Here is a 23,350-nt window from a genome sequence, read left to right on the forward strand (position 1 = left end):
TGGTGCTTGGGTATACATGAACTGTGACTGTAGTCCTACAGGTGAAACAGCAATATTGTATGTGTCTATCTTTGGCTTCTGTGTATAAATGCATGCATGTCCAGTACTCGATCACCATCACCCAAGAAGGCCTTCTCGCAGGAGCTGAACGAGTCATACTCAGTCAGCTGTCCTTATACAGTCGGTGTGATCAAGTATACTCTACGTGTTGACAAACCTGGAGTAGTTCAAGTTCATTTACAAACTCTCATAGTGTTTACAAGAGATTCTCTATTTAGCTATAGGTACAATTTGATTGACTTTGACCTTGTTCCACAGTCTCAACAGATATTCCATGTTCTTACAGCTACTTTGGAACTATCATGAGATGTACAATTTATAATAATCAGTGGCAATGATGTTGGTGATATGGCGAATGTCTCTGATCTCTGGATGCATGGCTCATACATCAGAAACATTGATTTATCTCTAGATATTGGTGTGCTATGTGAACAGCAGTGGTGTATGTATAAATGGCTTCACTGCCATCTTCTTGTTCTCCATATTCTGCTCCCATCCAAAATTAGCTAATATTTTGTAAATTTGTACTTAATTTTCCTACATGTATGTGTAGCATGGCTTGTTCCATAATACACTGGAAGCCAGCATTCATCGTGTGCAATACATAGCAATGTGTGTGTTTTGTGTTGAACTTGTGGCTGCATTCCTTATGCCCCCTGTCCTGCTCACCATGTACAGTAGTAACGACAGTACTACTATGTGGACTGTAAACTTAACCTTCACTGCAAGCTGCTATGGTTAGTGTCCTATTGCTCTAGCATGAAATTTCCTCTAAGTTGGTTCAGTGGGTGGTGTCAAATTAATTAAATCCTACTGTAAATAGGGGGTCAGTGATGTAGGCATGATAGTACAGTACTTTGGCTATGAGTATACTATTCATACTGATCTGTATTGTACATGGAATTTTAGGCTAGTTCCTATACAGTCTGCATGCCTATTCACCACCAAGCATGTTGCTGTTACCATTGTACAACAGTTCGTCATAAGTTGAGTCAAGATGCTATTGCCTAAGTGTAGGCCTGTTATAGCATTCTGAAGTACAGATCTCACATCACAGAAATGTCACCCAAAAGCAGAGTGTCTGTTCTCACGCAACCTCAAGAACCAGTGATTCGATCTTGATTATAATTATGGAGTTTCCTTTAGGAGTCATGATTGCAAACATGTCTCCAAACAAATGAACTTGAATCAATTAATGAGTTATTTAACCATGGAAGCCAGCAAGCAAAATGCCACTATAAGCAGCATTTTATATTTGTTTGACAAGTTCAGCAAGCATTGCATTTCTACACAATATAAACTTGTGTAATTACTACATTGATAACTATATTGTGATTTCTGTAATATTTTTACCAAAAGAATTGTTATGGTGATTTAATGACCTGTGACTAATTTGATGCTTCAACAAACTTTTGTTAGATCATTTCTTGGAAGTTTGAAAACTTTGCCATTTATTATTACTTTAAATTACATGAAATTTGATTAGTCAGAACTATTGAAACATATTCTTATTTTTGAAAAGTGCAAATCATGACTAGAAAGGCTCAGTTGAAGTTCTGATAGAGCAGTATATATTGCTCCCATACTCTGATCTTATAATGCAATGTACATTTATGATTTTGAAAGTTTCCCTGTAAACTATCAGCAGACTTGTTTGGGTAAGTAATAATTGCCTACCCATGAATGAATCGGTTCAGTTAGACACCTCATATCCTGGCCCAGATACTTTATTTAAACTGTATTAAATACAATTTTGTAAGAATTTGCCAATTTGGAATGTTTGGAACATGACTCCAGTCAAACTAATGATCTACTGTTGCAATGGTAATGTGATATTTTTGTGTTGAATAGTTTGAAAAGCCTGTCAAAATCATTTGAATGCAGAAAGCTGTCGTACAGTACAGTACTGTGATGTGTTTACTGTGCACCAGAATGGTCAGTTTGTAAAATATTCATTACCCAATTACTGAGTAAATTGAATTATCTATCTTACCATCCACAGGGTTTTCTGTATGTACTAGCAGTATCTGTGAGCATTTTCTGCGTGCTGTCTGTACGTAGATAGCAGAGACAAATTACATTAAATGCCTGCTTGATTTTTCTAGCGTTTGCTTTGTATTGCAGGACATATTGTGGTATGGAAATTTGAATTTGTGAAATAACTGACTATAGCAGTAGCTGCCTGTAATTTAATAAGTGGATACTGAATTTATGCATAGATTGAAACAGGCAGTATTTACAATATGGGGGCAGAGGGAGGGGAGAGGTATATATGTTGTTCAAGGGTTCTACACACCGGCGCGTTGTAAATTGTAATAACCAATTGTTGCGTACAGCAGATTAAATCTGTGCAATATAATATTCTATGTACAGAGTGTTGTATGTGGGCGAGCATTGTAGTGTTCCCTCACTGACATGTTGCCCTTGGATATCAAAAGAAAAAAAATGGCATGTGTTTTGTGGGTCGAAGTTTTTTTCAGATTTGGACAATAGGTATCGTACCCGCATGGAAACGAACGTTTGTTGATTGAGGTTGTTTGAGTGAGTCACACTTAACCGTTGCTACTATCGTCCACTTTGAAAAAGAACACAAGGAAGGTGTTCAATACATTGAAAGGACTCTCTTTTTAAAAGCTGTGAAATTTTTCATTTGTTACACCCCATACTGCGTCACATTTTCACCATGTAGTCACTCTTCTCAAAAGTTTGTTTACTTACCAATTTTGTAAAAAATTCTGTCTTCCATTAGAATTAGCATTGCCAAACTCTTCCACTTGGAATGCTTTGCAGGAGTGCCCTTGAAATCACTGCAAGGGTAGGGCAGATGGAAAAATGAAAATATTCTGTATATTGCAAGAAAAGGGAGTGGATTGTTTGTTGGATATATGTCCTTCAGCTTTATTTTCTGTTGATACTAGGTTAGATCTTTTCTTCTGCTTTTCTTTGGCCTACGCAAGATTATCACGCCTCGATAGATATTTAGTCATGTGATTGTTGCTCAGCCGAGTGACTGTTTTGTTTTGAAAATCATCAAAGTGGTTGCATAGAGTATGGTGTATTAGTCTTTGCTTGATGTACTTTGATTTTATCAGATTGTAAGTTGAAAGTATATATATGTTTGTTTACTTTCGATTTTCATACCTACTTGTGTCTGATGCAAACGGCAGTTTGTACCACTTGTCATAAGGCCGTGGTGTGATTGTAACCATTAGCAACCCCCAGTTAAAAACAAACAAGTTGGGAATTAATTCGATGGGGAAAGAAACAAAATAGTGATGTATGGCAAGGCAATTTTAACATTTGGAGAGGATGAAGGAGGGATGGCATGATGCAGAAGATGAGAGAATTCTACTGTAGCATTTATGTACATCATCAGTAGTCAGATTAGTACTTGCTTGCACCCTGTGCTTGCCAATAACATCGAGGTAAATGAATCTGGAGAAACTATCACACAGTAAATACGCGCGTACGCGCGTACCATGTATGGAGGGTCATGTGATGTGTTCCAGGGTGGTACTAATATACTACTCTCCCTATTACGCATGATGATTTCACCCAACTAGTACGTAAATGTGTTTGCGTGCTTAGAGCAGCAGACGACACCCGTTACCTAGCAATAACCGTGCTTGTAGCCTAACGTGATAGCTATATTCCCGTCGAGCAGCATTATGCTCTGTTCCATGGAGAATTCCGTGGTTGCACTGAACTAAACATTTCCCCACATTTCCCATTTCTACATTCACTTAGAGCAAGTAGTAATAACGTTAGGCCATATGAGACAAAGCTTGCCCCTGGAGCTGTATTAATAAGTAAGATCTATTATGTAGAACTTTGTAGAAGCCTGCCTTCATTCAAGAGAATAAGGTTGAACGTTAGCATATTAGCACTATTTCGTAGGCCTGAAGTACCAGTACCTTCTTACGCCGTTAGTTCCCATGTCCGATCCGTCTTGGTGCAAATCTTTTAAGAAGTCACTAACACTATTCTCGAACTGCTACAGAGAAATATCAGTTTGGTACCACCTGGAACACATCACATGACCCTCCATACATGGTACAAGCGCACCCAATTGACATGAATCCTCCAGATTCATTTACCTCGTTGGCCAATAATGACACTATATACTGTAGTTCAGTGTTATTATTGAATACTAGTCATAGCACCTGTTGGTCCAATTTTACACAGTTTTGTTCTTGTTATTAGACAGCCACCTGTGATTTATTGATGAGATAATACAAATGAATCGGGCGGTGATTTTATTTCTAAAACAGCTGGTAGGAAAATGTGTATGAATTTTACTCTGCGGATCAATAAATATGTTCCTCTGATGCCTGGATAAATTCTTCATTTCAGGAGAATGTTCACTTGTGTCTAGCTGACAGGTATATGCCTTTCTTAGAATCCCATGGTCAACTGTTGGGCAAAGTTGATAAAAAGGCTTCTTTCTCCAGGAGGGATGATCTGTGATTTAATCGATAACAGGTTTTCATGCGGGAATATTGTTGAGTGAATATAGACCATTGGGAGCGGGGTCAGTGAGGGGCCACTGGAGGAGTGCCTATAGTGGTTTACACAGCTGCAGTTGTTGAATGTGTAATGTATGTTAACCTCCGTGGTAGATTTGTAATGTTCATCAATTGGAGAATAAGACATGACTGATGTGAAATGAAGTGTTCATGATTGAATATCATGGATTGTTAAAAAAATGTCCCCAACAGGTGTCCTTAAAGATCACCGTTGCTTTCTACTTAGTGCTTAGACTAGAAGTAGTTCTAACCACAATTGGTATATTACTGTTACAGTAAAACACTCATTCAATAGTGGATCCAGAACCATTCTTCGGGATTATCAGGTGGCCCAGCTAGGTGATACAAAGATAACCAAATGACTACCGAAATACCGTAGCTAGCGGTGCATATCTGATAACTTCATGTTGAATGCCTTGAAACGTGCCTAATTTTCTACTTTCTACCTTGATTTGAGATTTTTTTTTCATTAAAAAGTCAACGGAGGGGAAAGATACTATACTGACTATATGTATGTACTGTGTACAGTATATATGGATTCTTCCTAAACACTGCAGACCCTTAGTAAATGAGCAATGCTACATAATGTAGAGCTCTATCCTCAGAAATCCTCAGAGTAACAGCGGTCAAAGACCTTTGGAAGACGTTGTTATATATCTGAGGAACATTCTTCACATTGTGTTTGATAGTGACTGAACACATGTTGTCCACATGAAATAGTCCTCAAGAATGATTCATTAGATTATATATGCATATTATATCTATCTGATCAGTGATACAGAGGAACATGTAATGTAGGAACACTCCAAATTGTCTATGGACCTGTCCATGTGTATACGACTGTATTGTAGAATTTTGAACCTACAGTTCACATGCATGCAAGATGATGACAGTAGTAGTAAATCTTTCCTTTTACATTCTCCTCCTCCTCACCAGCAGGACTATAGTATGAGGATAAACTCTACAAAGCCACTCCTTTGCTTAATTCAGCCCGTACAGTTACTCACTAGAGGACCATAGCAGTACAATGATGCATTCTTTACTTTATCAATAACCTTTGGACCCTGAGCTAGCTTTGTGGTCACTTTTGTTGTCCCAGTTTCAATAGCTTAACTTGTTGGTAAGCTTTAGACTAATCCTACACCATCCACATCCAACCCCCCCCCCATCCCTCCCCTATCTAACATCATAACATTAAGAGAAACTACTACCTTTAGACCTAACAAACAGTTTGCGGTCTTCCAAGATGATTGCATTTAGGCTTGCACCGTGGTTGTGCAAACTGTTACATCATTGGATGTGATTGATTTACTGGTTCTAAATTATCTTGGTTTGATAGTAGATGATTGTCAAGCTGTATAATTTACTTCAAGTGACATTTCCGGTACCTTTAAAGGACATCGATGACTGTTGCTGACTGTTGTTGTAAATTGTGATTAGTTTATTGTAAATACTGTTTTAACTATAAGCCTCCTATTTTGCTTATTTTACTGAATTCCTGCTTAATCTTACTTCCCACTTAGTTATGTATATATACTTGTGTGTGTGTCATAGCAAACTAGGAAGTTAAATTTTACTGGTTCAAGCAGTTCTTTAAGGAAGTATATAAAGGTCTCTAAAAAAATATGCATATTGGCCAGCAATTTAGTCCAACAAATTGTCCATCACACTTTTGCCTGAGAATAGGTACATACGCCTCCTGTTCAAACCAATTTTATTATTCCATGACTTATGCAACTTTGGCTGTCAGGGATTTCACAAGTTTATGTGTACTTTACTCAAAAGTGTGTTGGCAATTTTCTTGTATACCCAACCTTTAAAAGGTGCTTTGAGTTTTGTCTGAAAAGTAATGAAATGATTGTGCTGTTCATGTGTGATGAGTCATGGTATGTTTGCATTATGTGGTGTACAGTACCAGTCACAATTTCAATCCTTTTTTTTTTTTCTTGTGCCATGTCTATGACCCTGGGGGGGCTAGTCATTCTGTAAATAAAGGCAAAAAATGTTATAAACAGAATAGAAGAGGAAAATAATGGAGGATTGATGATAATGCACAGAATGGTGACTCATTAAATGTGTCCTAGCGGTTTTCTTAGTTACCATGGAGATGGTAGAAATTGAACAGTTCTGTCTACTATCTTGTCAAAATATTAACTAGAACAGGAATTAATATTTTCAATTTTACATTAGCCTACTCTAATAACTTGTTGAAAGGCAATGCCTGGGAAAAAGATATTACATCAAGCTGCAGCAGTTTTTGCTAAAAGTACCATAATGCACCAGGCTTACCATGGGTGAAACTGACCATTGAATAGCAACAACCAACCCAACAGTCAAACAATGAGCAACACTAAATGATAATGTATGTGTTTGGCGGTATATCTAAAAGTTGGCAATATTTCAAGAAGATCTTGGAAGAATTTTATCAAAATGTGTTTACTCTACTGATCAGACCCCACGCTTAGTTTTTAAAATTAAGTTAATATTGACATCACCCCCCTCCCCCTCCCCCATACTCTATATCATACCCTTGGCTCTTGATCACTGAATAGGTAGGACTTTGAGGTTTCTTCAACAGTGCATATATACTACTGATATATAAGTTTATGTCAAATCACACGTCCAACAAACAACAACGAAAAGACCGCTGATCCCTAGTCAATGCCGAGCTGCGTTTACATTACATATTTAACATAGGACAGGATGAGATCCGTCCTTGACTCTAGTCTATTGGGAGGGGGAAGGGGGAGGGTGGGGGCGGAGATTCAAATTGCTGGTATGGATTCCCAATCTACATTACAAATTAAACATGGAGGACAGGATGAGATCCTTCCTTGACTCCAGTCTATCGGGAGGGGGGAGGGGGATTCAAATTGCTGGTATGGATTCCCCATCTACATTACAAATTAAACATGGAGGACAGGATGAGATCCTTTCTTGACTCTAGTCTATCGGGAGGGGGGGTGGGGGGATTCAAAATTGCTGGTATGGATTTCTCGATCTACATTACAAATTTAAAACTGAGCCCTGGAATGCGGCACCGTCCCCAGGATGTTTACAGGTCCTTCACATGTAATCATGTAATGTATATTAAGAAAATCATAAATTGTAATTAGAAACTTAAAATACGGTACTATGCAGCTTTGTTAGTAAAATAAGCTGTAATATGATCCATTGATTGGCGTCGCATCATATTCACATTGATGGTCCGTTACAAATTTAACACCGAGCCAGGGATTGCCACAACGTCGCCAGGATGTTTACAGGTCCTTCACATGTAATCATGTAATGTATATTAAGAAAATTATTATTGTAATTAGAAACTTAAAATATGGTACTATGCAGCTTTGTTATTAAAATAAGCTGTAATATGATCCATTGATTGGTGCCACATCATATGTTCACATTGATGGTCGGGAAGATGAGGACTCAGGAGGAAATCTTTCAGCATATTGTTTGTGGAATCATTCCTTCTTTAGGTGTTCAAGATTAAAAGTGGGGTTGGTTTTAGCGTGTAGCTGTAATACAAGGCACTGGTGGTGGCACAGTGGACTGGTTGTTATTACCAGGGCTGTGTTCGTAAGTGTCATATTTTCTCAGCCAATTTTTGGTTTATGATGTTTGGATTGGAAAATGAAACACTAATAGAAACTAGAAGTCAGCTAAGTCAATCCAAACAAGTATGCCATGCATGGAATGAGCACAGCAGCCTGTCAAAATATGACAAGCCGCCCCCCCCACATTACAAAAGAGTGTGCGTCACCCTTATTGTATCTCTTGGCTTCTGTTCTTTAATGTAATTTATGTATGATGGTTATGTTGTCATTACTGGCGGGAATTTCTAGCGGTGCTTAAAATACATTTACAGCATTGTGACCAATGCAGGATCCTGAGTCCCGCGACACAAATGTGTTTTTTCCAGGGACGCAAAATCTTCAGATTGCTTGGGACCGGCCGCAAACTGTTCTTTGTTGAGATACAAATCCCAAGTAAACACACTCACAACTACTGCAGGCCTATGAGAATACTTGAATATACATCTTTGAATGAACATCTTTCTTTCTTTTAGAAAACAAAACACGAATTCTTTCTCAAGAACCAAAATTTCTACAGATGATTGAATATGTTTGAAAACAAATAAATCAGAACAATCAACCAGCAAAGTACAGAGTTAACAACATTTCACTACAGAGATTTTGATGCTAAAAATAGTCAATGCCTACTAACTATCCCTGATCTGATTTTCTAATAGTCTCTTAAACTCATTGTCTGGAAACATTCTTACATCTGTAGTGCTCAATGAATACAAAGTTTGTTGTCTCACAACAATTACTTGTAACCATACTTTCCCCTGTGTAGAGAGAGATAAGGAAGTTTGTGCTATAGGCTATCATATGTGTGCACTCAAATCTCATAACATTAGGCCTTGTTGACAACACATTTTGACCAAAATTGATCATGGTAGGGAAAATGTAGTTGAATTGTTTCTAAGAATACCAGTAAGAGTTGAATCATTGTTTTGGTCACAAAATGTTACCAGTTGAGACAATTTTTGAATTTTGTGGGAAGCTAACATCCACTCTGATACTGAAAAGGATTTTTCATCTCACAGTATGTTTGTTCTCTCTGCATTGAGAGTTGCTATGTGCTAAAGTAAAATTACAGTAGCCTAGAATCATACTATTGTACTTAAGAAATAAAGCACTTCATCAGAACCTGATCAAAACATTCACTTAATTATTTCACAAGTAATGATCATTTAGGCTTTTAAATGTTAAATTCAAGCTCTAAGTTAATTAAAGATGACAGTTCATGCTTATAAGTATACAGACAAGATATCATTGGAAATTTGCTACAAAATCTAGGGAAATAATTTTTCTGATCAATCAGTTTTCAGATGGTGTTGCAACATTATTTTTGTATGTTGTTTTCACTAAAAAATCACAGAGATAACACCTCTTTAAACAAAAGAATACAAGAAAAGGCATAGTGCCCAATTGACAAACAACCAGAATTAAATCAATATAAAAAAGAGATTTGAACCAACTTGACTATTCCTGTATCTCTCATCAGATTATACTCATCTGTGTCCAATAACTTCTATACACTATATAGCAGTTACGTACAGTACATAGTGACAGCACAGTATATATGCATCATGGAGCAATATTTCATCGCTAACTAACAAATTAACATGTCTCTAGACCACCTCCATTGAACTTCTGCAGTAAAATACTTCAATTAGTATTATTGACAGTCTCAGAGGGAGGCTGGAGGAAAGGGCAATTGGTCTGTGATATATCCCACAAATATTTTATATGAGTCAAAATGATTTTAATGTATTTTCAGATTCCTTTTCTAGGAATTGATCATCCATAAGTGGGTATTTATTGATTTCCATCCAGGGTGCAGATTGGTAACGAGTTTTCTATTGACTAGGGCAGTGTCTTCAAAATTGACATATTAATAGCCCGGCATCCCTGGTTAACATCATTGCGTTTAATGCATTCGTTATTGGTTATGTGACATGTTTATAACGATGTATATATGGCTGTCTGATTAAGAGTGATCAAGTAAAACTAAGTAAAACCGCTTTTGCAGGTCCCGTCCAATCTTTCAAAGAACATACATTTTTAAAGGGCAATTCTCCAGAATTGTCTGGTAAGACAAAAAGATTGTACTTAATCAAATATTGCACTTTGAACCATCTGTTAGCTCCAATAGGCACCAACTAAACTATATTCTTGGATCTGTTTTTGAAGTTAAATAAGTTTGAGAGAGTTGTCTTCTGAGTGAAAATTGAGTGGTCTGGAATATATTTTGATGCTAACAGCCAGATCTTTCATTGAAGGCTATGTGACAGAGATACAACAGAAAAATGCAAATAATGTAGATAAACAGGTAAAATTGTTAATGTAAAAGTCTTTGTTTGTGTGTACACAAGGGGAAGCACACAAAGAGTCATGGGTACTGTTCATTCTGTGTTTCATCATGCATTGTCTCCCCATATCACACAGTAAAGTACTTTCTGCAGCATTGCTAGCGGTTTTTTATCAACTTTTACACAGTGACTATAGTGCCTGTTTGAATCCACCACCACCCTCATAATATTACCACGGTACAATATTAAGAGTGTTAAATTAATCAGCTTTAATATTAATTAGTACTAGATACAGATAATGCAGCATGTTGCAATGCAATATTTCCACTCATCAGTGTACACTGAATAGGTCCACTATGGACTTCAACATGTCATCATCTTTATACAAAAACATAACAAATCAAGACAGATATTAACAAATTTTAACTGACACCGAAACCTCTCAATTTATTTTTCTTTTCTTTTCACCATTTCTTGTCTTTTGAACAGATTCATACCATTTCCAGTCTTTGGCTCAAAGAAGTGGATTCGGACTTGAGATAACAGGTATGGTCATACAATTATCTTTAATAACTAATCAGGAATGAGCCACCATTACAACCCTTCCACCACCTCCCACTGCTATTACCGCCTCCTTTACCCTTCCCTGCCCTCCCCCTCCCTCCCCTGGCCACTTCCCATGGCAATACTTACAGGTTAAGAAGTTTCCACCAAGTTACTATAAACCATGCTCAACAAGCTGCCTTAATACCTACAGTATAAGTGCTGCTGTTCAATCCCCTGAAGAACACTCAATCAATATACAAAGAACCACTCTATTTGGTGATATGAGAACAGTATCCATCTCTCTATCTAGATCTGCAATTATTTTATCACCAAATTTTCTATAAATTGAGTAGTTTGTTCAGCTGCATACCCCAGGGAACACTACTAGGGATTCTTCCACTTAAAATCCCTTCCACATGTGACAATGTCATTCCTAATCTTCTTTTCTAACTTCAATTTTTTTTTAACCTTTCTTAAAAGATGCTTTCATTTTCTTTATGATTTGCTGATTTTATCTTTATTTTTTTTTTTAGGGATTTTTTTATTTATCTGCTTTTGAAATTCTCAGTACTTTTTCTTGAAATAATGATAACAATGAAAACAGAAAGCCTGAAAAGTCATGTCACAGGTTCTATTACACCCTGTGAAAACCCCTAAGGGGTGCATTGCAAGTGACAAGGGGATCACAGTTACCTCTTTAAAAGCTCCTCTGGAAAGTTATGAAAATAAGTTTTCACTACTCTTGGATCAGTGAAAATAATTTTTAGCCCCCCAAAAAATTGCTTGTTTTGGGAAGAGGTCACACAAGACCAGCCAGCCTGTTGTCAGTGTGATTCCCTGCATATAGTCCTCCCTTTTGTATAAACAACAGGCTAGAAAATAAAAATGGTTAAAGCTGCACTCCTAGTTGAAGGGAATAAATGAATGGAAAGAATTTTCTTGACAAAGAAGGGGGGGGGGGGGGAAACATTAAAATAAGTAGAATTGTGATAGAAATAAAATATGTGATGTTATCATCTAGAGTTAATTCAGTGTAGCATTCCTTGGACATGTTTTTTTTCTCAAAAGGTTAGTCCTTTAATTCATAATGGACGTTACATTCATGTGTGTTGATTCCATGGGTTTTATTTAATGTCACTTCAAGAACAGCTGTATCGTCCATTCTCTTTTACCTTGTTTTTGGGAATATGAACAGCTGCATGCATTTGTTTTGCGGAAAGAGCTGTTACTTCCTGACAATTTCATTTAGTATGTTATTGCACACATACATTCCTCTGTGTCACATTATGCCAAAACATTTGAAGTTTACCAGAGAAAAAAAAGACCATGTCAAGACTATATATTTTCCCTTTCAGATACCAAAGATATTGCAGGCCTTAGAAAAAAACTTGATTTAAAAAAAAAAAAAAAAGACTTGCAAGTTGCTTGTACAGTAGCTGTGTGGGACAAGAGTTGTTGTTGGGTGCCCGCAAATGAATCCAGAAAATGGATTTCATGTAATTTGATTTCATCTTATTAGACCTGTAGAAAAGAAAAATATCATTACTTTTTGTTTACTTGTCTGTTTCTGCTTCATTAATTCTGTTTGCAATTAATAAGAAGCATAAAGCTTTTACAGCTTTGATGCAATATGGCAGGTATATGCTTTAGTGTACTACAGTGTATGTAACAGCACATGTAAACTACTGTATAAATAGCCTTACATTTATATACGTACACTCTAACAGCCATATACATACGTGCGCCTCCCCGATTCATGCATCAATTTAATTACCTACACTTAGCTTGCATATGAATCAATGTGCTATAAATTTGTTGTCAATACCATTAGTAGAAAAGAGTGATTATCCCCTCCAATTTTTACTCTCTTTTCAAGCTTGTTGAGTGTCAGATTTGCTGAGTATATATACCATAATTGGTATTTCTGTTGGTCAGTCAATTGATGGAAATGTAAAATCACAATTAGAATTAGCAGCAGATCTTTAGAATTTTTCCTTTACATTCATTGAGTCAAAGTCGTTCTTAAGTGGGTTATTTTTCGTCCGAGCTCAAGCGGTAAGTACAAACCTCTGTTTTCTCAGAATATGATTAAAAGCATGACATAGCATTTAAATTTGAAAATACTATATTAATGTACAAGCCATGAAGAAAAATGTCTGTATATCCAGTGGAATGTTCCTTGTGGTATATATCTCTGTTCCTGATACTGCTCAGATTGGCCATTTTGGATCCCCTTTTGTCAAGTTGCAGACAAGAGCTGATGTAACAGTTTTTGGTCTAAGGTATTATTTCACAATTTAAATTCTGTGTTTCCTTCTGGATGACTGTACAATAGAACAATGTACATACTAATTTGATTCTAACTTTGGTTTAAATTCAATCCTGTTCACACAACGTGCCAAACGTCTGATTGCTGATTCTTCAAATTATCCAAAATGAAGTCAGTGTCGTATTATACACCCCAGCTGGGAGTTACTACAGACCCTTCCTGTTTACCCATATAACCAATCATGTAACATCCTGAGCTGAAAAAACCCAATTTCCCCTTATCTGAGAGAGATGTATTCAAGGATCTCAAGTAGTGATTTGTTTGAAGGATACATGTAAATCCCCTCCTTACTGCAGGTTAATGTGAAGACTCTTTCTGAGAGAGAGAGTGAATTAATTAAGTAATCAATAATGCTTGTTGAAAGTTTAAAAAGAGGATTAAGGCTGTCAGGTCACAGTGGGGTGAAAGAGCTGAGTGGCAGTGGGGGATTATTTATATCCAAGGATTAAGGTCAGTTAGACTCTATTCAGTTAGGTTCTATTTTGTACTATTGTATGATTAAGCAGTAATAGAGTTTTACAATGAAGACAGTGATCATGTACTTTTGTGGTTAAGAACCAGCCTGTCCTAACAGAGATATTACAGTAATTAGTGAATGTAGCTAGGCTTATGACAACAGCTCAGAGGTACAGTGTGAATGTAGCTAGGCTATGACATCTGCTCCGAGGAAGTACATGTGATGCTGTAGTTGAAATGTCAAGAATGTTGAAAGGCAGGAAAAGTCAAACCCAAGCAAGTTTTCTTCGTAGGAGTAGTAGTTTGGCAGTTTTTATTTTTAGTTTTGGAATACTGAACTATCTAGGAAGAACTGACTTTCAGATGTTACCTTGTGGGAATTAATTGAGGAAACGAAAGAAAATTGTTTATTGTTTGTTTTTACTGTACGTCACAGTTGAGGTAAGCTCTTCCTATTCAAGTCTTCATGTCCTAGTTATGTTTTGGTTGATAGAATTTTTATTGGAATTGTGAAAAGAAAAAGAAAAATGTGACTGGTTTTCACATTAAAGTCAGACAAATATTAATGAGATGGTGTTGTTCAATGAAAATTTATCAAACTATATTCAAAGAAACTTATAGTTGCTTGCATTGTCTGCAAACACTTTAAGCTATCAAGTACTGTAGCCGGCTGTACTGTAGTTTCAACTGACATATGTTTGGAGGACTTGTAACTGGAGATATAGCCCGGAACATAGATTCTTTCCTGTTTCAGATCTTAACGTTTGTACATGTTGTAGAGTACTTTACTGTAAGAGTTACCTGTTTGTCAAACAGTTTACCTGCTGTTATAAGTACATGTACATTTGTGGATCCGAAAGTATTATGGTCACAAATGGTCATGAGGTATTTGTTAATGACTTGTAACCTCCTTCTAAAGCTATTCTCTTTCTGGTGATGCCATATCCAACCAATAAAGGAAAGACCAAGTGTCACATGGCAAAAACAAATTCCATTATTTTTAAACTGCTAACATTGCTTGAGGAACGATACAATGAGATGCAAGGTTTTACAAATGAAACAAAACAATTTGTTACTTGTTTTTGGGACAAAGATCTTTTTGCACAGGATTTAAATGGTAAATAAGTCACTAATTAGTAGCAACCATTTCATTGTAACTTCATTATTTTCTTAGATTGAACCTTGAAAGGCCAATTATGTGTGGAAGAAGTGGTGGATATTACATAACTTAAATTATTTTCAGCTGTCAGTACAAGCAAGACACAATACTTTGTGGCAATTTTAAGCTCTACAGTTGATCTTTAGGTCTTAGTTTGCTGGGAGAGAATCAAAAAAATGCAGGACCATTTTTTTACGGTGGACGGCATAACTTTTCCTTTCCAGAGTTTGAAGGAACAGCTGCATGTCAAGCACTGCACAAGTGTACTGTGGATATCACATCTTTCATTGTGTATTATAATTGCATGAAATAGGACACTGCTACTCATATCAAGGGCTGGCTATCCAGTAGCCAGAGTTTAATTTGACTTTAATCACAGTAAAGCTTAAAAACCAAGAGAGTTCTTTGAACTCTCCAAATCAAACCATCAAAAAATGTGACCTTCTCTTAGGATCAGTCAGAGATACTACCCCTACTGTGTCATTTTAGGTCAAGTCTTTCAGCACAGAAATTCTACACATATCATTATCCTTAGTGGTCACTATGGTAACCCAAGAACTTTGTCAGTGGGTGATTTTATTGATTTAATATTGTGTGTGGGTTAGAGTAAAAAGAACTGTCCCAAAGTTGTCTTGTTTGCCAGTGATTCCGATGATAAATTTATTCCATAATGACCTGTAACTCTATAGTTACAGCAAGCATCGTTACAGTTGTTACAATTACTTGTCAGATTCTGTTCGGCTGTTTGACTAGATAGGTTCAACAACCAACACAATTGGGACGGTTTACTCTTGAGCTCTTCTCCACTGTGCAGATATATTTATACAGTAACTTGAGATAAGTTAGTGCATGGGTTTTTTTGTATTTGTTTGTTTTTTATCGTTGTTTTTGTTGTTGTTTTCATGAAGCAACATCGAAGTTAACCTGTGATTTTGCTATGGTAGTGTGTACTACTCATATACTGTTTTCCTGCATACATGTCAGGTGTAGTGTATACTGGCGTGGTAGCGATGTAAAATAATTTTCCTTTAGATACAGTGTGCTTCCTGTATTTCTCTTTGCGGAATTGAGATCATCAAAGGTATTAATTAGTAAGATACAATATTATGTCTGAACAAATTCTTGTCGTAATTAAACAACAACAAGGTGATTTTGTTCAGCTCTGCGTATATGGAACAGGCTTATATACAAAGGTTAATAAACCATTACAGTACAGCTGGTCAATGCTTCAGGCAAATAATCTGTTCATTTACAGTCACCTACCTACATGTACAGCATTCTGTTAACAAATGCAGGACAACACACCAAATAATTACATGCAAATCACATACTCAAATAACTATGGCAAGGTTTATATTTCTTCTCAAATCGGAGAAGAAAGAGGAGGGTTTCTTTTCATCAGTTGTTTGCCCTCTTACAAACAGGGAGTTTGTCAATATAATCACAGTTCTTGATGAGGGTAATGGACTCTGAATTCCATAATAAAGGAAGATGTTGAATGACTATAGGATTTGTGCATGCAAGCCACCAGAATAACAAAGGGTACAACTACAGGCAACATAATTATTGCGTACAACTTACTGTAGGTATTAGTGTGGACTGTGGAGGTAGTAGTAGAGAAGTATAATAGAAAGCCCTATGAGTGCAGCACTCTATTATTATATACTGTACAGTGTTTAGATCCTTTGCTCAGATGTGTGTGTCTGCATGCACATATATGCTTAAAAGTGTATATATACCTCACAGCTTTGTGTCTAGAGATGTGTATTAAATGATTACATCACTAGGACAACTTGTTGATCTTCTTTATAATATACAGTACCATACATTTGAAAATGTTTACAGTAACCATATAAAGGTACAGAAATGTTGACCTCTAGTTAGAAAGTAGGTATGAAGATGATGTAGATAGACTAGGCTAGCTAGTTCATGAGTGCAATATATACAGTATTTACATAGTATTTACATCATGGAAAAGATAGGCTAGCTAGTCCATCAGTTTAACCAGACTGCATATGTACAGTATTTATTTACATTGGCAATTGATGTAAAAGATAGGCTAGCTATTCCATCAGTGTAACCAGATTGCAGATACAGTATTTACATTGGCAATGTAAAATATTAAACATTAATTATGACGTGCAGGCATTGATTGAAAATAACAAACACAACATGTTTACGATTGCTATGTGAACATAAACCTACCAGCAGAAACTCTGCTAAAGATGAGGCTGTCTGCAAATTGTTTTTTCATGATATTAACAGTCTGGAAAGAGGATATAAAACAATTAACCATGCTCTTACTGTTAACATTCTTAGAAACATTCTAAAAGTATGACTCTCAGAGTATGCTATCAAATTCCCTGCCAATGCACTCTTTGATAATGATAGCACATACACCGAACAGTTGTATCATTCTAAGGTAAAAAAAATCAGACCATAACATTGCAGATATTTTTTTTAAAACCTGCCAAACTTAACAGAATTATATATATATAGCTATATATATATATATATGTTACTCAAGTTTCACGCCTGCAGTGTGCGGCAATCATCAGAAAACTGGACGTAAACATTCGTGTATGTGACCTTATCATGTTATTTCTTCCTAGCATGGTCGGGCGGTTTGTTGACATGGCAACACTTTTAGATGAGCTCTTTTTGTTTGTTTATACTGTCCTTGGTACCCGTAAGATTGCCAGCTCCTCTTCTATGCAGAGGTTGCATTGGCTTGATTCACGTTTGTGCATGTTTGATTCCTTTAAGGTCTATTTCCCAGCATGTATTGTGGCTAATTCCCCCGCTTTTCAGGTTCCATACGTACTTTGACAGTTCTGTTTCTCTTTGGTACTTTTCATGCCTGAGAGAAGGAAGAAATAGAATGTTAAGGTCATGTACACGAATGTCTAAGTCCAGTTGTCTGGTGATCGCCGCACACTGCAGGCGTCAACTTGAGTATTAAACAACATGCTGTAAGTTACTGTATAGGTATACTATATTATATATGTATGTATATATATATATATACATTAGCACAAGCTGCATTGCTATTACCATCTTTGTATGTATGTGTGTGTGTGTGTTTTTATCTTTGTGTGGTGTAAACTTTATAGGTTTCCTTCCTCCCTTGGAGAGGTTTATGGCCACAGAATGTACAAAGGTGACCAACTGGAGCTTGCTAATAAATCTTTGAACTGCCAAAAATTTTGAAGAGGTTGCTAAACATACCAAACATTTTATGGTACTATACTTTGAAGGGTCATAGGTCATTTCTTTATCTATCAAGTTGAAGAAAATTTGTCAAAATATCATTAGAGAAGAACTTCAGTTATGCCAAACATGTCTTGTTGTTTCCTGTTGCAGTAGTTTAAATAAAAAGATTGCAATTTTAGAATTCATGGGCGTATACTAGCCTAACACCATCAGCAGACCTACCTATATAGGTTGACTGGTTTCTTGAAGTTACTTGTGAAGGTATATCTCTTTGTCTGTCCACAATGACCAAGTGCTTCTTCTTTGACATGTTTCAAACCAATTTTGCTGAAACAGACTCACTGATCCTTGGATAAAAGGTGATTATTTGATGCATTTAGGGGGCAATTTAAGTGGTAGTTACAAAACTCTATAAAACATTCTGCTGCTGTAATCTGATGTAGTTGTCAATCTTGTTGTCTCATAGTTATTTGCCATAGAGAGGATGAGATATTGTAGTTACATTGCCAGTTGGACCATATACAGCTATGTCAGTTGCCGTAGCAACAGTTGCCATGGTAATTGTCAATTTTCCTGTGTAGTTACTCTTGGGGAGTTAGACCATGTTGGGTACCCAAGGGTGAACGGAAGTCCATGACTGAGGAAGGGGTAAAAATGTGTCTGTTTGTGTGTGTGGGTTTTATGCTTTAACGTTACAAGATGAAAAATTGACCTCACGTAGCACCTTCACAGGTAGAATGGAAATGTCAAGTACTATTAAAATATGTGGTTGCCATGGGGACCGAGGTCAAAGGTCACATGGTGTAAGGTCAAATGTACATATTTTTAGCACAATTTTGTGCCAAGTCAAATTGCTGGGTGAATTTTCTTCAAACATGTTGGGAAGTTACCTCACGGCGAAAAGACAGACCGCCAAAACCAAGGGTTAAGAGGTCAAAGGTTAAATTAAGTTAAATCATCAAGGGTGCACCCAGAGGTACCTTTCCAACCAAGTTTGAAGAAAACCAAATTTTTTGCTATAACTCCATGGGGAATATTGAATTGACTGGTATCTTGACAGGTATTATGGAAATTTCAAGTATGTACATGTATGTCAAGTATGAAATTATGTAGTTGCCATGATAACTGAGGTCATTGGTCACATGATCAAGGTCAAGTATATATTTTTAGTGCAGTTTTGCTGGCGATGAGATTTGCAACTCAGTGGATTGCCCTCCTGTTAATACTTTGGTCATGTTTAGGAGCTTTACCTAACATCAGAATAATCACTTGTCATAAGGGTCAGGAAGTGGTCGTGTTGGGTCATATGAACAGGTCTGAAAATTTCAGCTAATATGATTGCATGTGATGGTTATAGTGTGATATGATATTGCTAGGTTTGATTAAGGTGATAATTACAAGGATACATTTTATTAGGGATATGCGATTTTACAGATACACTGTTACATGTTATGCTCTACTTATTATTTGCCACAGCTGAAAGGCACTTTATGCCTTTTTCAGGTGATATATATTTTGCATATTCTGAAGTTTGAGCTGAATTTTCATTTAAATATTTACGAAGAAATAATTTTTCTTTATTTGACGTTGGCAGATCCTGATTCATGTATATAGTCATAAAAGCAGTTGTTCCTTGTTAACCGCATTCACAGACCAATAGTATAGATTGTTTTCTGTTTGGTGGATGGTTGTCATAAGGGAATTTATTCTGAAAGGAAAAAGGGGAAGAAAAGAGAGATTTTGTTTGAGTTGGTTTGTTTGTAGTGAACAATTGAATTCTTTTTTATTGACAACAGAAGTTAATATCACATAGGTTTGTTACTATAGTAACAAAATCAGATAACAAAGACCTACCCACATGTGTCCGATAATAATGGATTACACCCACACCGCAGGTAGGGCCGCTATATTTGGCTACCAGTAAGGTTATAAAATACTTAACATGTTCCTGGTTTGGTTTCCATGGTGCTGTATTAGGTTGTAAAGCACTTTTAAGCAAGTTTAATTAAATGATTGTAAAACCTTCAAATGTAGAGATATACTATGTACAGGTGTTCATGTGATGACAATTCATGACGTCAGTTGGGTTGATGCAGCTGCTAGCTGCTTTTTGGTTTCGATGACAAGAGAAACCTATGCAGTCATGATGGTGTGTGTGAATGTAAGTATATGTGTGATGCCCAGCTTGTAAACACAATATCTCAGGATAGGTATCATGGATACCTTTCTTACTTGGCATGTTGACGCCCCATATATATTAGACGAACCCTGCAACTTTTGGTGGAGGTCAAAACTGTGAAAACCTTGTTAACACGAGGTCTCCACTTAGGAAGCATCGGTACTTTTCATACGTGGCATGTGGATGCATTGTAGTGAGTAGATTGTAGAAGATCCCTGTTGTTTTTGGTGGTAGTCAAAGGTTATTTGAGGTCACCAGATGTCAAACGCTGAAACCTTGTAAACACGACATATCATGATAGGAAGTATCCAATGTGAAAAGACATTAAATGTAATCAACTTAGGCTCTAAAGTTAGCAGGGTAAAACTTGATGACAGTTTTCCAGAAGTTCTTGTCCAGGTCCCAAACTGTACATATTTGTTGGCAATATTGATGATCTTTAACACGGCCATTATATCCAAATGTTAAATGCTGTTTATAGATGTTGAAAATGTTTTTATATATATCGCACATGCTGTTGCTTGTCAGTAATCACCATTTTCCCTTCTCATGGTCCCATTTCCATTATTACCATCCCTATCCCCTAAAAGTTATGAACCTTCTCCTGTCCCTTAAAGTATGAACTCTCTGCTCCCCATAATAGCAGTATGTCTGTTCCCCAACAATATCAGATGACTCTTCCTTTTCCCTAAGTGTGGCATTTATTTAAAATGTGACCCCTGTCATGTTCACATGACCCCCTACAATTTCCCTAAAAGTAGGACCTTCCTCTTAAATTATAAGACCTTTGTGATAAAATGCCACAATGGGCCACATTGATATGCTTTCAAAAGAATCTCAACTGTAAGTGTAATATTCCGCCTACAGTAGGGTGAAGTGCTCTTCAATATTACATACCATATCTTGTAGGTTGCTATCTTTGTATATGATCTACTGTATACTATTAACTTTGACATCTGAATGTTTTGATCTCTACCTTAATCATTGACATCTGACCCTTTGGCTGACAAGGGACACATTCCCCCAAGAGTTGATCAAACAAAGGGTTAATGTTCAAGGATATTGATATGAAAGCAAAGTGTAATGTTCCGCTTTATTTAACCCTGCCATACATCTTCTACCCATTACTGTATGAACTTGTATGGCACTATCCCTTATGACATTGACTGGGTTTCTGATTTGGGATTTTAATTTGTTGTACGGATTCCCGTTTTTTTTTTTTTTTTCTCTGCAGCAACAGAACTTGTATTTTAATTGCTTATGCCCTAGGCATCTAGATGAATGTATTATTTTCTCAGTCAAGAGCCTATATTGGAGGCAAGTGGCTCTCTCTGGGAAGAGAAGGAAACTGATTTTATTTCCACCACAAATTGTAGAATTCTTTACTTGTGACCTATAGCTAAAGGGGGTATTGGGGGGGGGGGGGGTGGTTGATTAAGATTCATGAGGAGAGGAGGATACTCATTGACTCATAGCTGAAGGGGCTGTATGGTGCATCTGGGATAGGAAGGACCCAGGGGTTATCTTTACCTACAATAATAATATTAATACTGAGTTTAAGTCAAGTTATTTCTTTGTAATCTCAGTTGATATCTAGATGTCTTGTTCACAATTATGAAGCCTACAGTGTCTGGTTAAATATATACAAACAGTATGGGAATCCTCTAATTGAATTTACCCAGAGACTTACTGGGTTGGGTTGGCCTTCAATCGAAATGTGGTTTCAGAATTTAGGTTTTCTTCAATATAGGCTACCAAGCTAGGAAATTGTTAGTGTGGATTAAACATTTGAAATTAAGGGAATTCAAAGTTGCTGTTAGTATATATGAAACAGCAGCTTTCAGTTTAAATTCATAATCATCAGTAGGATTGCCATGGTAACTACCAAAAAACCAGCCAAGTTTTGAGGGTTTTATCACAATAGTTTATGTCAACAGCCTCAAAAGTCAAACACAAATTAATTCCACATGTGCAACTAAAATAGTTATTCTACTTCCCTAGATACTTGTATTTAGGGAATGTGTGTGTGTGCAAAGGGGGGGGGGTGGGGGGAATTATGTGAAGAGAACATTTTAATTTTTCTCTGAAATCTTTTTTGTTTTCCTGAAGTTTCAATAATGGATAGACCTAGCCTTGAATGGGAGAGTTGTTTCTTCACATGTTATATATAATACCTTTTTCATAATGGTGTGCTATGTGCAGTCTAGGTTAGTGTTGACTTTCCAATAGACTGGATAAAGACTCAGATTCTAGGTCAAATTTGACGTTTGCCAGCCATGACTACTGACCAGCAGCAACAGTAATAATCACTTGCAGTAGCTGAAGCTGTAATAATCCCAGTAACCTGATCTTGTCTGTTTCTTATTGGAGAGGAGGATGAGGAGTAAAATGCGGTCAATATTAGAGGAATCTGTGGAGATGAGCAACATCTGCGGTACTTATGCTGCGTAAAAAAATAGAGAAACTGTGCATCTGGGTTACAGGCTTTGGTGACAACAGCTCTTTTGAGTGAGTGAAGAAAATGGGAGGAAAGTAAGAAGACAGTAACACATTCTTACAAGGCAGAAATTTTTCAAAAATATTTATGGATCCAGTAGTTTATTTCGACGATGCGTTCCTTTTGATCAAATACCAAGTTCTGTTAATCAAAGATTTCTTAATAGTGACCTCAATGATTCTATTTAATTGTGACAAATTTGTCTTCCTAGTTTAGGGAGAAAAGTCAAACAAAATGATGATTTTCTCAGCGTCCACAATCTGAGCAATTTCGCCCACCCAGTTGGGACAAGTTTGCACATATGCGGTGGTACTGTCATGTCATGGTTTAGAACACTTGTATAGTAACAGTACTGTTTATTAGATAAAGCAGTATGAAAATCCATATTTCTGTCAATTTTCCAAACTGAATTTGAATTCTGTACGGTATACTTTTGCTGGAAGTGACTCCAAGCGTAACATAAAAGTATCAGTTTTAAATTTATTTCAATCCATTTCAGTATAA

General features: G+C 36.6%; 1 protein-coding gene across 4 annotated transcripts in view; it reads left to right on the plus strand.

Annotated features, from left to right (window-relative positions):
* Positions 1–23,350, plus strand: part of LOC139962216 (dystroglycan 1-like) — a 120,447-nt gene that overhangs the window by 64,089 nt on the left and 33,008 nt on the right. For all 4 annotated transcript variants that reach the window (XM_071962216.1, XM_071962217.1, XM_071962214.1 and 1 more), the window contains one exon: positions 10,957–11,013. The gene's annotated coding sequence lies outside the window, so the exon portion shown is untranslated. The remainder of the gene's footprint in view (positions 1–10,956; positions 11,014–23,350) is intronic.

Source organism: Apostichopus japonicus, chromosome 20, assembly GCF_037975245.1.
Source record: "Apostichopus japonicus isolate 1M-3 chromosome 20, ASM3797524v1, whole genome shotgun sequence".
In the NCBI taxonomy this organism is placed as follows: Eukaryota; Metazoa; Echinodermata; class Holothuroidea; order Aspidochirotida; family Stichopodidae; genus Apostichopus; species Apostichopus japonicus.